Below are 13,320 nucleotides of genomic sequence, written 5' to 3' on the forward strand. Positions count from 1 at the left end.
AAGCCTGATAGTCTCAAGACAGACAACAGGCCTGCCTACACTGCAAAGTCCTTTCAGGCATTTTGCCAGACAATGCAGGTCGGTCATACTACAGGCTTACCATACAATCCCCAAGGTCAAGGAATTGTGGAAAGGGTACATCGTATCTTAAAAGAGCTTATAAAAAAAAAACAAAAAGAGGGAATTGCCAGCAGCTGAACACCAAAAGAACAACTTTCTTTAGCTCTTTTTAACTCTAAATTTCTTAATTCTGGATGCGCGTGGCCGCTCTGCTGCGGATCGCCATGCTACTACTACACCTATAACTAATGCAGAAGTAAAGTGGAAGGATGTCTTAACTGATGAATGGCGTGGCCCAGATCCCGTGATTTCGAGATCTAGGGGAGCGATTTGTGTTTTTCTACAGAATCAAGAAAATCCAATTTGGGTACTTGAGCGTTTGACTCGAAAATTGCCTTCTCTCTTCCTGAAGATGAGACTACGAACCCTACTATTACTACTGGGAATGGTAATACAGGTTAATTCGCTCACCCTGTGGGCTATTGCCAGATCCTGGCCAGTACCCATGCCAGTTCATAGCAATTCTACTGGTTTGAGAATAAGACTGGCAAGCATAATCTCTGACCTTGGTTTCAATGGGTGCTGTCCAATGAGCAAGGGGCATATACATCCCTGACCCCCTTTGCTACATTGATGGGTGAGAATTTCGTGCTGTATAATGTTTCAGCTACAAGAAAAAATGATACCAGGTTGACCAATATTCAATATAATAACCTCTTGGTAAATAATACTGCCACTAGTACTTCAGTATGTGCTAGATCACCTTTTTTCTGATAAGCACTAATGTAAACAGTGGTGCTTTAAATTGTGATAGCTCTGATGTAGTCTGCTATTTAGCTGAATGCTGGTATGGCACCAATGACACGGCAGTGATGGTTAAGATTCCCTCCTTTGTGCCAATCCCAGTGGAGGCAAACCCAGATAGCTTTCCTATTCTTAATTTGCTGAAGAGATTTTGGAATTATGGCAGCGATAATTTCAGCCATTGTGCTGACTGATGCTGCAGCTACCACAGCTACAATTACTATGACCAATCAAATACAGATGGCTGAGACTGTCAATCAGATTGTAGAAAGAACTGCAGAGGCACTAGAGATACAAGAAAGAATTTAATACCCATTTGGCATCTGGCCTTCTATTAGCCAATCAAAGGATAGATTTAGTTCAAGAACAAATTGAAGCACTGTATCATATGACACAGCTGTATTGTGTTTCCTCCCTTAGAGGTTTATGCATTATTCCTTTGTGAGCTAACTTTTCTCAGCATTTTCAACAGAGCAAAGAAATCTCGAATTATCTGAAAGGAAACTGGTCCATGAAAGCAGAGCAACTATCAAGACAATTGCTGATGCAGATTGCTGTCCTCAACAGCACTAGGCTGGACCCCATCACAGTTGAAGATTTTACCTCATGGATTACCAATGCTTTCTCCCTTTCAAGGAGTGGGCGGGCATGTTTGTCCTGGGGAGTTATTGTCCTCCTGGGATGCGGAGTAGGTCTCTGGCTTATTGGCTGTTTAAAAAGAGAACATGCCAGACACAAAGTGGTTGTTTACCAGGCTATGACCACCATTAAAAAGGGTACTTCTCCCAACATATGGCTGGCCTCTTTGAAAGATCAAGAGTTCGCCCTAGATCATTTTTTTCACAGTCATGTGGAGTCATTGTATCCAGGGACGGGCAACTTTCCTCGAACTCGGACCAACCTAAGACACGGGGCCCGGTGGCAATAGGGTAACTCTATGACGGTTAAGGCCGAGTTTGGATGAGAACGACCTAAGACATGAGCAATGACAAGATTGACGTGACACCCAGATCTAGACCAGTCATTTTATTAAACAAAAAAGGGGGAGATGTAGAGAGTGGCGCGGCGAAACAAAGATGGCGCCGACATCCAGCCTTGTCTGGATATAAACGACTTACTGCGCATGTGCAGGCTTGTCCCCTTGCTAGGGCTCCCTCTAGTGGTGAACAGCGGTACTGCACATGTGCGGTTTATGCACCAGGTGTCAGTTGACCGTTAATATGCTAATGAGGTGATTCATTCTCCGCCAATCCCTGGAGGACAAGTAGTGGGGTGATCCAAGCCCCACCAATCCCTGAGAGATAATTGGCATACTGTTGTCTATATAAGCCGAGCGATTTTGCTGCTCGGGGTCCCTGTTCAAGAGAGCTGTAACACTAAGAGAGCTGTAACACTAAGAAGAGCTGTAACACAGTAAAGGCTTGTTTGCAGAAGAATCCTGTTGCCGCGCGTCGTTCTTACTGGCAGGACATTAGGCGCGCGACAGTTTCCCTCTAGAGTCAAGGCGTGTTTGGTGTATGTTGTACCAAACGTTTATTCAAAGAATGAATAAAAGTTCTCCAAGGCTCCCAGGAAGTGGCTCTGAGCCTTTATACATTGAGTGCTCTAACTTTGCTCAGATGATCCCAGTGACAGGCCTTGCAATGACTACAGTAGGAGGGATGAGCAGGTCCTCACAGGAGCTGATCCTGACATCTCCCATGGTCTTGCATCCTGATGAAGAAATTTAAGATAAACTAAATGTGTTGTTTTAAGAACAGGGGATTATCCTGAAAAGGTAGAGTCAGAGTTTGGTCTGTATTTATGGTGGTATTCAGTGACAACCTTGAGCATCTCTTCCAATCATATAGTGAGACCCAAGACTCTGCATCCCATAAGAGGTCGGTGTGGAGGAGAAGACCACTGTACAGGCTTCACACAGGTTGATAGACATAGAGTTAGGAATAATAGGATCATAAATGAGGAGTGATTGCTTCCGGGCTGATGACACAGAGTAAGGCATAATTCGGGAACATAAAGTGGCTTTATTAGGATGTAGAAGCTTTAACACCTTGAGTTCTCAAGATGAACTGGGTCCTGATGAGAATCCTGGAATCCTGGTTACAACTAATAGATTTTTAATTTCATATAATTTGAATCTGTATCTTTGGGCTCGTCTTTAAGACCGTGTAGATGGCTAATAGTGTCCTTGTCTTGTTGGCACTTGTATCTTGATAGCGGTCATTTTCAGGGGTGTTGGAGAGTTTTAAGGACCATTTGTCTATGATTTTCCTCCACTTGTCATCTTCTGGACAAGGGTATTTCTCTGTGAAATACTAAAGCTGGAACTTTGGAGTCTCCATATCCTCTCTGAAGTTGTCATATCATTTTGGAGCTACCCCACTGTCCTCTTCACGGGACATGCTTAACATGGAGGTGAAGGTGAAAATCTTTACTGTCAGCTGGCCCGTGATCCTCACTCTGGCCTCTAGTGGTGGCTGTGGAGAACCAGAAAGTCAGTTATATCAGACTTGAAGAACAAATAGTGGTTTTAATCTGTATCATAGCATTCATCAATGACCAGTTCACAGCCCTAGATACAAATGTATGTGGCCAACTGAAAGTCAGGGAGTTCGAAAAATATTATAATGCAGTTTTGCAAATATTTTTAGGTAAATGTGCTGTGTGGTTGTATGACTTAGGAGATGACTGTGTCTCAAGACCAAAAGGTTAGACGCTGCTGATGAAGAAATGGTAAAAAAGTAATAATAATAAAAGATTTCAAATCAACCTTGACTAAGATAAGACTTCATTGTTAAAAAGTTAAAGTTTTACAAACTCAGAAGGAATGACAAATCATATGTGTAATTAAATAGCTATATATTTTAATCTATACCATTTTAAGGAAGTGGTAAAACCTGTGACATACAGAACCTTTTGCTTTTCACTGTCTTTTAGCAATCATTCAGGCTGAAATTAATTCATGATTGAAATCCTTCTTGCCAAGAAGTTTATTCTCTTTATCAGAAATCATTGATTTGCCTACATTTACCCCTTGGCATGATTTTTTTCGTGCTTCCTTCCTTTGACAGATTCTTGAGGTAATTCGGGCTTTTTTTTTCTGGAAGGTTTAAAGCTCTGAACACAGCAAACTTCATCATATATGTGAGTTATAAAATGGGTTTAGATGTACAATATTATCAACATTGTTATTAGTTAATGTGCTTTTTGACAGCTATGTTCAATAACCTGCTGACATGGTATAATTCTGATATTTCCTTTTTTCTTCACAAATTTAAAACTATATACCATTGTTATATTTGGTTTTATCTCATGAACTAAAACACATTCCCACGACCTTGTGTGCTCTCTTATTTATCAGTCTATTTGAGTTAAACCCTTTGATGTAGGCAAACATTAGTGCACAGCATCTATCTGAAGGTAGTGAACAAATAAATCAAGTCAAACATACAGACTAGAGCTGAGCAAGGCCACAAAATGCCAAAAATATTTTACCTGTGAATGGGGTTCACAGAAAGGTCTAGACTCACAAAAGCTAATTGACTGAGAAGATCTCAGGGATGTAAGATGCTGGAACAACACAGGTCCCAAGATATATTGCCTTGGGTCATCTTTAGCCCACTCAGCACCCATTTGTTGCCTACCCTAGTTAGTGTTCTCACTTTATTGTGACTATTTCCTATGTCCCAAGTATGTGTGAACAGTCCCTCTGGATTCTCCCAACCTGCAAGCCAAAATTTGAACAAATAGCATCTGAGGATCAGAGTCAAGATTTCTAAGACATGGTATCAGCCATCTGCCTTATGCACCAAATATATTAGAAAATTATGACTTTCATTGTGTCTTTAGTATAAAAAGTTCATAAAATTGCTATCACATACAATTGTAGGTTATCCAAATTTGGGCTCATTCTTGTAGCCAAGGTCTTTAATATTTACCTTCAGAATAAAAGGTTCTTATACGTTTGAGTGAAGGTTTCCCCTGTTTCCACAGTGAAGCAACTCTCAGAGCTGTAATCCGAGATGTGAAGATCATGTACCATGGATAGTTTTCATCAGACTGGACCCTATGTAGGGACAAGGTGGAAGATGGGGCCTCAGGTACACGGGTCATGCAGAACCTTGAAAGGGGCACAGTGAATTCAAGGAATGAAAAGTGAAGTCACTTGGGGAGACTTGGGTTGGAGAAGAAAGTTTCTCTAGTATTGGCAGGAAATGTTTGATGGAGAGAGGACAGCTTCTAATTGTTCCCTAAGTTTCTGTAAAATGTTCTGCAGCAAGGGTGAAGGAAATCCCACATGCAGGCAGAGGAAGGATGATCTGAGAGGGACCTGTAAGGTGAGGCAGAGAAAGGACAGGGCAGAAACAAAGGGAGGTCAGCGGGTGGGAGATTGGAAAGAAGAGGATCTGCTGAGGTTCACAAGGCAGCCCTCTCAAACCTGAGGATGCTGTCACAAGCCATGAGGGCCATCTGTAAACATCACAGAATCCTTGTCTGACTTGTGACCTTAGAGGTATAACTTACAGGATACAGCTGATATGCCATCAGTTAGCCACTGATATTACAAAGGAAATGTGTTTTGTGTAGAATAGTCTGAACATCAAATATAGGCAGTTTTTGAGAATACACTCCAGGAAAGTAAGAAGGCACATTAGCCAAGGGTCAGAGTTGCTCCTATCCAAGATACAACACTGAGTCTGAAAGTGCCCATTAGCCCATCAGACCTAGGGTCTCCACTGTTGCTCACACAACATGTCTTCTTTGTGAGCATCCAAAGGATGTAGCTTCCTGGACAATAGGGCTGAAACCAATTTTCACTCCAGAAGTCAAATGAGTAGATTGATAACAATGAGGTACTCTGGACACTTCTGAGACTAGCTATAAGTCAGCTCTGAGTGTGTGCTGACTCATTTTTTTATCCACCTCACACAGTATGGTCCTATCAGACTGCATAGAGCTTCAGCTGAGGAAATTCCTTTATAAAACTGAGTTGGAGGCAATCCTACAGAGCATACCCTAACTTAGTGATTGGTGTGGAAATGTCATCATATTGCACCCTCTGAAAGGGTAATCCTGGACTCTGTATGAAACAGACTGAGTTAGCAATGGGGACCAAGGGAGTAAGCAGTTCCTCCAGCCCCATGACCTCTTTTTCAGTTTCTGCTTGAGGTCCTGTCCTGACTTCCTTCAGTAATACACTGATGTGCAAGTGTAAGCCAAACATAACTTTTCATCCACAACTACCTTTGCTCTTTCATCACAGCAATAGCAACTCCAACTAGTACAGAAATTGGTACAAGAATGTAGGGTATTGCTACCACTGACCTGATGATGTCCTGTGGACAGGATTGTGGAAGAACTTTGAGATAATGGGCTTATACCCTGATATAAGCTGAGAAATACAGTGGCGAAGATTTGAACCTAGAGACGTTGAATCTCCCTACAAAGCATAGGGAGACAGAAGTCTTCAGCTGCGCACAGACAGATTCAACAACAACCTCAAGCAAAAGAGGAAAAGAGGAAGACAGGAAGGGAGTTTCCAGACAAATCACCATAGATTTGCTTCACAGGGATGAACTGGAAGCGTGGGCAAACACATCTCCCACATCAAACATGTATTTCCCCATCCAAGAGTCAAGAATCACCAGATAGGAGGGCGAAGAAAGGGTTCGAGAGCAAGATCGGGTGGAATGTTGTGAAAGGCTGTTCTCCATCCATGAGCTCACCATCGAACTACTAAACGAGTAGCAGCTCTGAGAACTTGCTTGATACCTCATCAGGAGTGCACACACACACACACACACACACACACACACACACACACACAAAAGCAGAGGCAGGAGGACCTTAAAGAAAGTCATCTAGAAGGAATGGAAAGGAGAGGCTGATACAGGGTTGATATAGCTGATTTACATTTGATACATATATGAAAATGTCATAATAAAAACAATTGCTTTGTTGCCTTTCAGTAAAACACCTGCATGACACAGGTCACCTACATATGGAAAGCATGGCCCAGTCTATAGGAACAATAATGGTTGTCCTCGCCCTTGCTGTAGAATCTTGGTGAAGGCAGTTAGTTGAGCATATTGTCTAATATGGAACTACCTAGAATGGACCTAATTCTACAACCTTTGTGAGACTCAGATCAAGTACCACAAAGGCCTGTGTCCTCACACTATAAAATGACTTCCAGGGTTGAGACTGGCGGTAATGCACCTGCTGTAAAGTCTGACAGGATCTATAGTAATCTCTGTAGGGTGTAGGACAAGCTCAGGTACTTGCTGTTTGGATTTTCTGAGACCGAATGGAAGGCAGGCTCTTCACTTGGGAGCCTCATGATCTGGAGGGCAGTGACTAATCCTGCTATGTGAATAAGATGACTTGGTCAGGGTTGAAAGCATTGTGTCTGCAGAGAATTGTCACCCACGTTAAACATGGAAACCTATACACAACATGGAAGAAGAAAGGTCTCTCTTTGCCTGCTTCTGTCCCCCTTTGCTAGAATGACTCACTGGCACTGGAATCTACATCCTTGGAATTCTCACAAAGACTGAAAACCAGCTGAGACATCCAGTTTCATAAACTGGACCGTTTCTGGATCCCTGGACTTTCAGTACTTAGGCCTAAGGTTGGATTTGCTAGATGATGGCATGGAAGCCATTCCAATAATAGATAGATAGATAGATAGATAGATAGATAGATAGATAGATAGATAGATAGATATGCATATATGAATATATGCATATATGTGTGTATGTAGATCCCTATATACAGTGTATATTCATGTATATATGTGCAGTGTATATGTGTATATGTATATATACATGTGTGTGTTGTATGTATGTGCTAGCTATTCTTGGTTGTAAACTTGACTACACTTGGAATTAACTAAGATACAAAAATGGGCCACACATAATAGCAATTTTGGATTAATACAAAGTGGAAAAATTCTAATTCTAAACATGTTACTGAGTGTTGGAAAACACACAGTTAATCTCCATCTACTGACCTGGGAAAAACCTACCTTTAATATAGGCCAAACTTCTGCTTGATGTTCATATAAGCAGATGGAATGAGTAAATATTTGCTATTCCCCTTACTGCTCTGGCTTTGCTAGCACGTCAATTTCTTCCCTGTCATTAAAGCCTATCACTTCAGGATTTGAGCATGTAATGGAGACCACCTGAGTCATCCATCTTTGGTACTGAGCAATTTCTGGATTCTTGGTCTTTCCACTAATAGGCAGTCATGGCTGGATTATATGGCCTCCAGTGTGCATGTCATTGTAATAAATCACCTTTGTATATAGAGATTCATTCTGTGTTGTAAATCTAGAGCACCCTGACCAATACACCTGTCATAGACCAGGTAGGTCTCACAAGTTAGTCTCTTCTTCCTGTGAGCAGCTGAGGCTTGTTGGCAGTTATTTTGGAGGATTTGGAAACCACTGTGGTCTCCATTGATTTTCTCATTCAGGGACACTCTCTGCTGGAATGTGCAAGCGTATTGCTCTCTGCGTGGTTTCCCTCATGAATACTAAAGACATTCCCTTCCTTATGACTCATCCTGCATGTTACAGAATGCATGTGAACCATGCCCAACCTCTGTAGTCTGCATGATCTGTTTTATCAAGAGGAGAGATGTCATATCAGAACCATGGGTGCTTTTGACTTGTCTAATTATTTCCGATTTTATCTGGGTCCTAGATTACCTGGAAACAAGGGCCAAAATCATGACTGTTGTCTTAGTCCTACAATCCTCACCTACATCAGCCTCCACGTGTGGACTGTTGAAGAAACAGCACGCCAGTCTTGAGAAACAGATGGTTCTTTGAAATCCAGTCACTGGAGAATATTGATACCTTGACCCAAAATGGACTTTGTTTTCTTTATTCTTTTATTGGCCATTTTATTTCTTTACATTCCAAATGCTATTCCCTTCCCAGATTCTCCTCCAACCCCCCCCATTCCTTCCCTCTGCCCTCTTCTATGAGGATGCTCTCCCACTCACCACCCACTCATCACCCACTCCCACCTCACTGCCCAGGCTTTTCCCTTCACTGTGGCATTTGGCCTCCACACAAAGGCCATAATGCGATACAAATGCAGGGGACCCATGGTTCCTCCATGTGTACTCTTTGGTTGGTAGTTTAGTACTCAGGAGCTCCGGGGGTTCTGGTTGGTTGGTATTGTTCTTCCTATGGGGTTGAAAACCCCTTCAGCAACTTCAGTCCTTTCTCTAACTCCTATATGGGGCTTTGCTATGACACCCTTTATTTTTTCTCCATTTAGCTGCTTAAAAAATGGTGAAATCTACATGCAGTGATCTGAATCCAGTAAGACATTGTTGTTTAACTTCCATTCCTTTGGTTCTTGTTTGTTTTTGTTATTGTTTTATTTTTTGTTTTTGAGAGAGCCTTTAATTTTGTAGCTTGAAGTGGTCTGGAATTCTCTAAGTAGTCCAAGCTGGTTTCATACTTACATAGACCTGCATGCCTTTGCCTTCCAAGTACTGGGAATAAAGGTCCATGCCTGATCCAACACCCTTTTTAAAGTAAACTTTCACAGACATTTTTTTGTGAGCTATTCACTAGAGAATAGCTCAAGCCAATAGGAAGTTTTTATATTAGCCAGACAGTCTCTGTGGGTGTTTGCAATGTCCTGACCCTGCTTCAGGTTGAGCTCCTAAAAATACCTTAAAAACACCTTTTCTGTCTTGATATTCTTCTGCTAAGATGAACATTTACTCAGAAGCAGAACTACAGAAGCCAAAAAGAAAGGTTAGTCCATTTAGAGACTTTCCCTTGACTATGGCCTTGGGTGGATGAGACCTTGGTATTAGGTTGAACAGATGATGCTGTCTAAGTCTTGAGTTCTACAGTCTGAAAGACAATTGCATCATGGAGCCAGTTGTGCTAAAGTCTGGGGGTCTGCTAAGGTCTAGGTCCTGTTAGAACATTCCTGTGCCCTATTATAAAGTTGTGGGTTATTCCTGATCTCTTTCTCATGTTTTCAGTACCTTTACATTAGGACACACATTACTCAAAAACCTTTCTTATCACAAAGCTTTGTCTTTCTGTCAGTGAACTGATTTACACACACACCTATGACCTTCTGTGTTTCTTTCTACACTTACTATCTGTCTCACTTTCAGGTATAGAATCCTTGACACGAGTTGGGATTTTCTCAGAGTCAGAACATCTTGACACAGGACACATCTGATCACTTTTTGTCCGTTAAATATAGATGTAAATTTATTAACAATTAATTTTAAAGAACTTTCATAGTGCTGGGCTTGGTCATGCAGATCTTTAATCCCAGCTCCTGGGAGGTAGAGGCAGGCAAATTCTATACTAGCATGGTCTACAGAGCTAAGTTCAGAGATGCCAGGGCTACACAGACTGTCTTGTTAAATAACACTAATAAAAAAATTTAAAAGAATTTGCAGATTTCATAAAAACCAAATAATAGAATTATTCAGATCCAAAGCCCAACATCATTATAACACAAAATTCAAACATATATTACATAGTCTTAGTTCACTTCTATGCAGTCAGAATAGCTATTCTGAGTAGTCACATTGAATTTAGTAAAAGAATGCTGTTGAAGTTCATATTATTGTCACTTAATTCATTTCAACCTTTAACAGGCCTGGAGAGTTGACTCATTGTTTTAAGAGCACTGACTGCTCATACAGAACTCCCAGATTCATTCATACCCAGCACCCACCTGTGGCTCACCACTGCCTACAACTGAAGTTGCAGAGGACTCTCTGCTGTTGCTAGGCCTTGAATTTAACACACAACTTAAATCATTGGTGACATTGTTTGTAGGTATGAGATGTGTTAGGTCAAGGCTATCCAAAATTCAAATTTATAATAACAATTTTGTGAATTTATGAACAGAAATCACATACATTCTTGTTCACATAAAATCAATTTAAATTAAACTGCTTTGGGGATCTTTCTTGTATAATCATGCATTAAATATACAAACTCCTATTGTAAAGTAGACAAGGATATCAAATCACAGTCTCAGCTAACAGGTAGACCTGAAGACCAAAGGGCACATGAGGTATTACCTGAAAGCAAGACACTTGAAAACCCTCCAAGGACATCAGAGATGATTGTGTATGACTGTGGTTCACCGTGGATGAGGGGGTGGGTGGAGGGGGCATTGACACCATGAAACAGAACTTAACCCACACAAGGCTGAGTAGTCAGCCTTAACTGTTCTCTGAGTTCCTTGCAGCAAGGTTCCAAGCCAGTGCCTGAGGGGAAGGCACTGTGGTGACTCAGGCAACAAACATTAGGTGTGTCACTTCACTGCTGTAAGCTCTAGCTGTTTATGCAAAACAGCTGGCAGTCACAGGGAGGGGAAGGACTAAGGCAGACTGCGCACACTTTCCAATACCTTTCCTTCGTGATGCTACATGGCATTTATACTGCGGTCTCTCAAAGTGGAAACCAAAGGCAGGTGAACTGAAGTGTCCTAGGACAGATTTAGAAAGACAGTGTGAACTTAAAATGTGTATGTAGAAACTGAGGGTCACATGTGGGTAGACAGGGCTCAGGATGGCTCTGAACACACAGCCCAGGTTTCTGTTCCATGGTAGTTAGCAGTCAGCACCCTGCAAGAGCACCTTGGGCTGTGTTTTCTCTTGGCAGCTCAAGTCATCCCAGATTCCTGCAGATTCTGAAGAAAAGAGCCAAGGCCTGGGCAGGAGGCCCCAAGCTCTTTCATTACACCCAGGCACTGCTGCTCCACTGAGTTGTTCTCCTGCTCTGCCTGTGTGGAGTCCTGGAGGTCAGTTCAGATGATCTGACTCGGGGGGCCAGGGAGCCTGGACACAAGGACCACCATTGAGGGGCCTGAGTCCTGATTGGCCACACTGTCTAGTTTATTGACAGATTCCATTAGAGAGTGAGTACCATCCAGGCTTGTCCAGAGCTCAGAATATGATCTTATAGAGGTATTTTCTCAAAAGTAGTTAACTATCAGCATGCTGTAGAGAATTACACATGAGAACCTGTGTGCTAATTTTACTTTATATTAGAAGGCTACTCCAGCTTGTGTCTATATGCTTGGAAATTTTTTTCCCCAGCCTTTTACTATGAGGAGCTGTTTGTCTTTGTCAGTGAGGTGCATTTCCTGTATGCAGCAAAATGCTGGGTCCTGTTTATATATTCAGTCTGTTAGTCTCTATCTTTTATTGGGGAATTGAGTCTACCAGTGTTGAAAGATTAATTAGAGACCAATGATTGTTATTTCCTATTAGTTTATAGAGGTGGAATTATGTTTGTATGACTATCTTTATGGGGGGTCAGTTGAAAGATTACTTTCTTGCTCTTTCTAGGATGTAGCTCCCCTCCTCATGTTGGAGTTTTCCATCTATTACCCTTTCTAGGGTTGGAATTGTGGAAAGATATTGTGAAAATTTGGTTTTGTCATAGAATATATTGCTTTCTCCATCTATGGTAATTGAGAGTTTTGCTGGATATAGTAGCCTGGGCTGGCATTTGTGTTCTCTTAGGGTCTCTATGACATCTGCCCAGGGTCTCCTAGGTTTCATATTCTTTGTGGAGAAGTCTAGTGTCATTGTGATAGGTCTGCCTTTGTCTGCTACTTGACATTTATCCCTTACTGCTTTTAATATTGTTTCTTTGTTTAGTGCATTTGGTGTATTGACTATTATGGGACAGGAGGAATTTCTTTTCTGGTCCATCTATTTGGCGTTCAGTAGGCTTCTTGTATGCTTATGGGCATCTCTTTCTTTAGGTTAAAGAAGTTTTCTTCTCTAATTTTGTTGAAGATATTTACTGGCCCTTTATGATGGGAATTTCTCTCTCTTCTATACCTACTATCCTTAGCTTAGATGTTCTCATTGTTTCCCTGGATTTCCTGGACATTTTGGGTTAGGATTTTTTGTGTTTTGCATTTTCTTTGACTGTTCTGACAGTGTTTTCTGTTGTATCTTCTCCCCCTGACATTCTCCCTTCTATCTCTTGTATTCTGTTGTTGGTCAGTGCTAAAGAATTAATTTTCAAAACATCCAGGCTATTGTTGTTGCCCTATAGAACCAGAAGGTAGATATTAGGATAGCCATTGCTGTGAGAAGATACCATGACCTGGGCAACTCTTATAAAGGGAAACATTTCACTGGGGCTGACCTACAGCTTCAGAGGTTCAGTTTATCATCATCATGCAGGAATCATGGAAGTCTCCAGGCAGACATGGTGCAGCAAGCTCTCCATTTTGATCTTAGTGCATCCAGAGGAGAATCTCTCTTCTGCAGGCAGCCAGGAGAAGGGTCTCTTAAGCACTGAGTGGAGCCTGACCATACTAGTCGACTTCCAAAGCCCACTTCCACAGTGACAAACTTTCCCAAACAAGGCCCCACTCCTCCAATAAAGCCACACTTCCTAACAGTGCCACTCTCTATGCTTCTGTGGGG

The sequence above is a fragment of the Rattus norvegicus genome, chromosome 1 (genome assembly GCF_036323735.1).
Source record: "Rattus norvegicus strain BN/NHsdMcwi chromosome 1, GRCr8, whole genome shotgun sequence".
In the NCBI taxonomy this organism is placed as follows: Eukaryota; Metazoa; Chordata; class Mammalia; order Rodentia; family Muridae; genus Rattus; species Rattus norvegicus.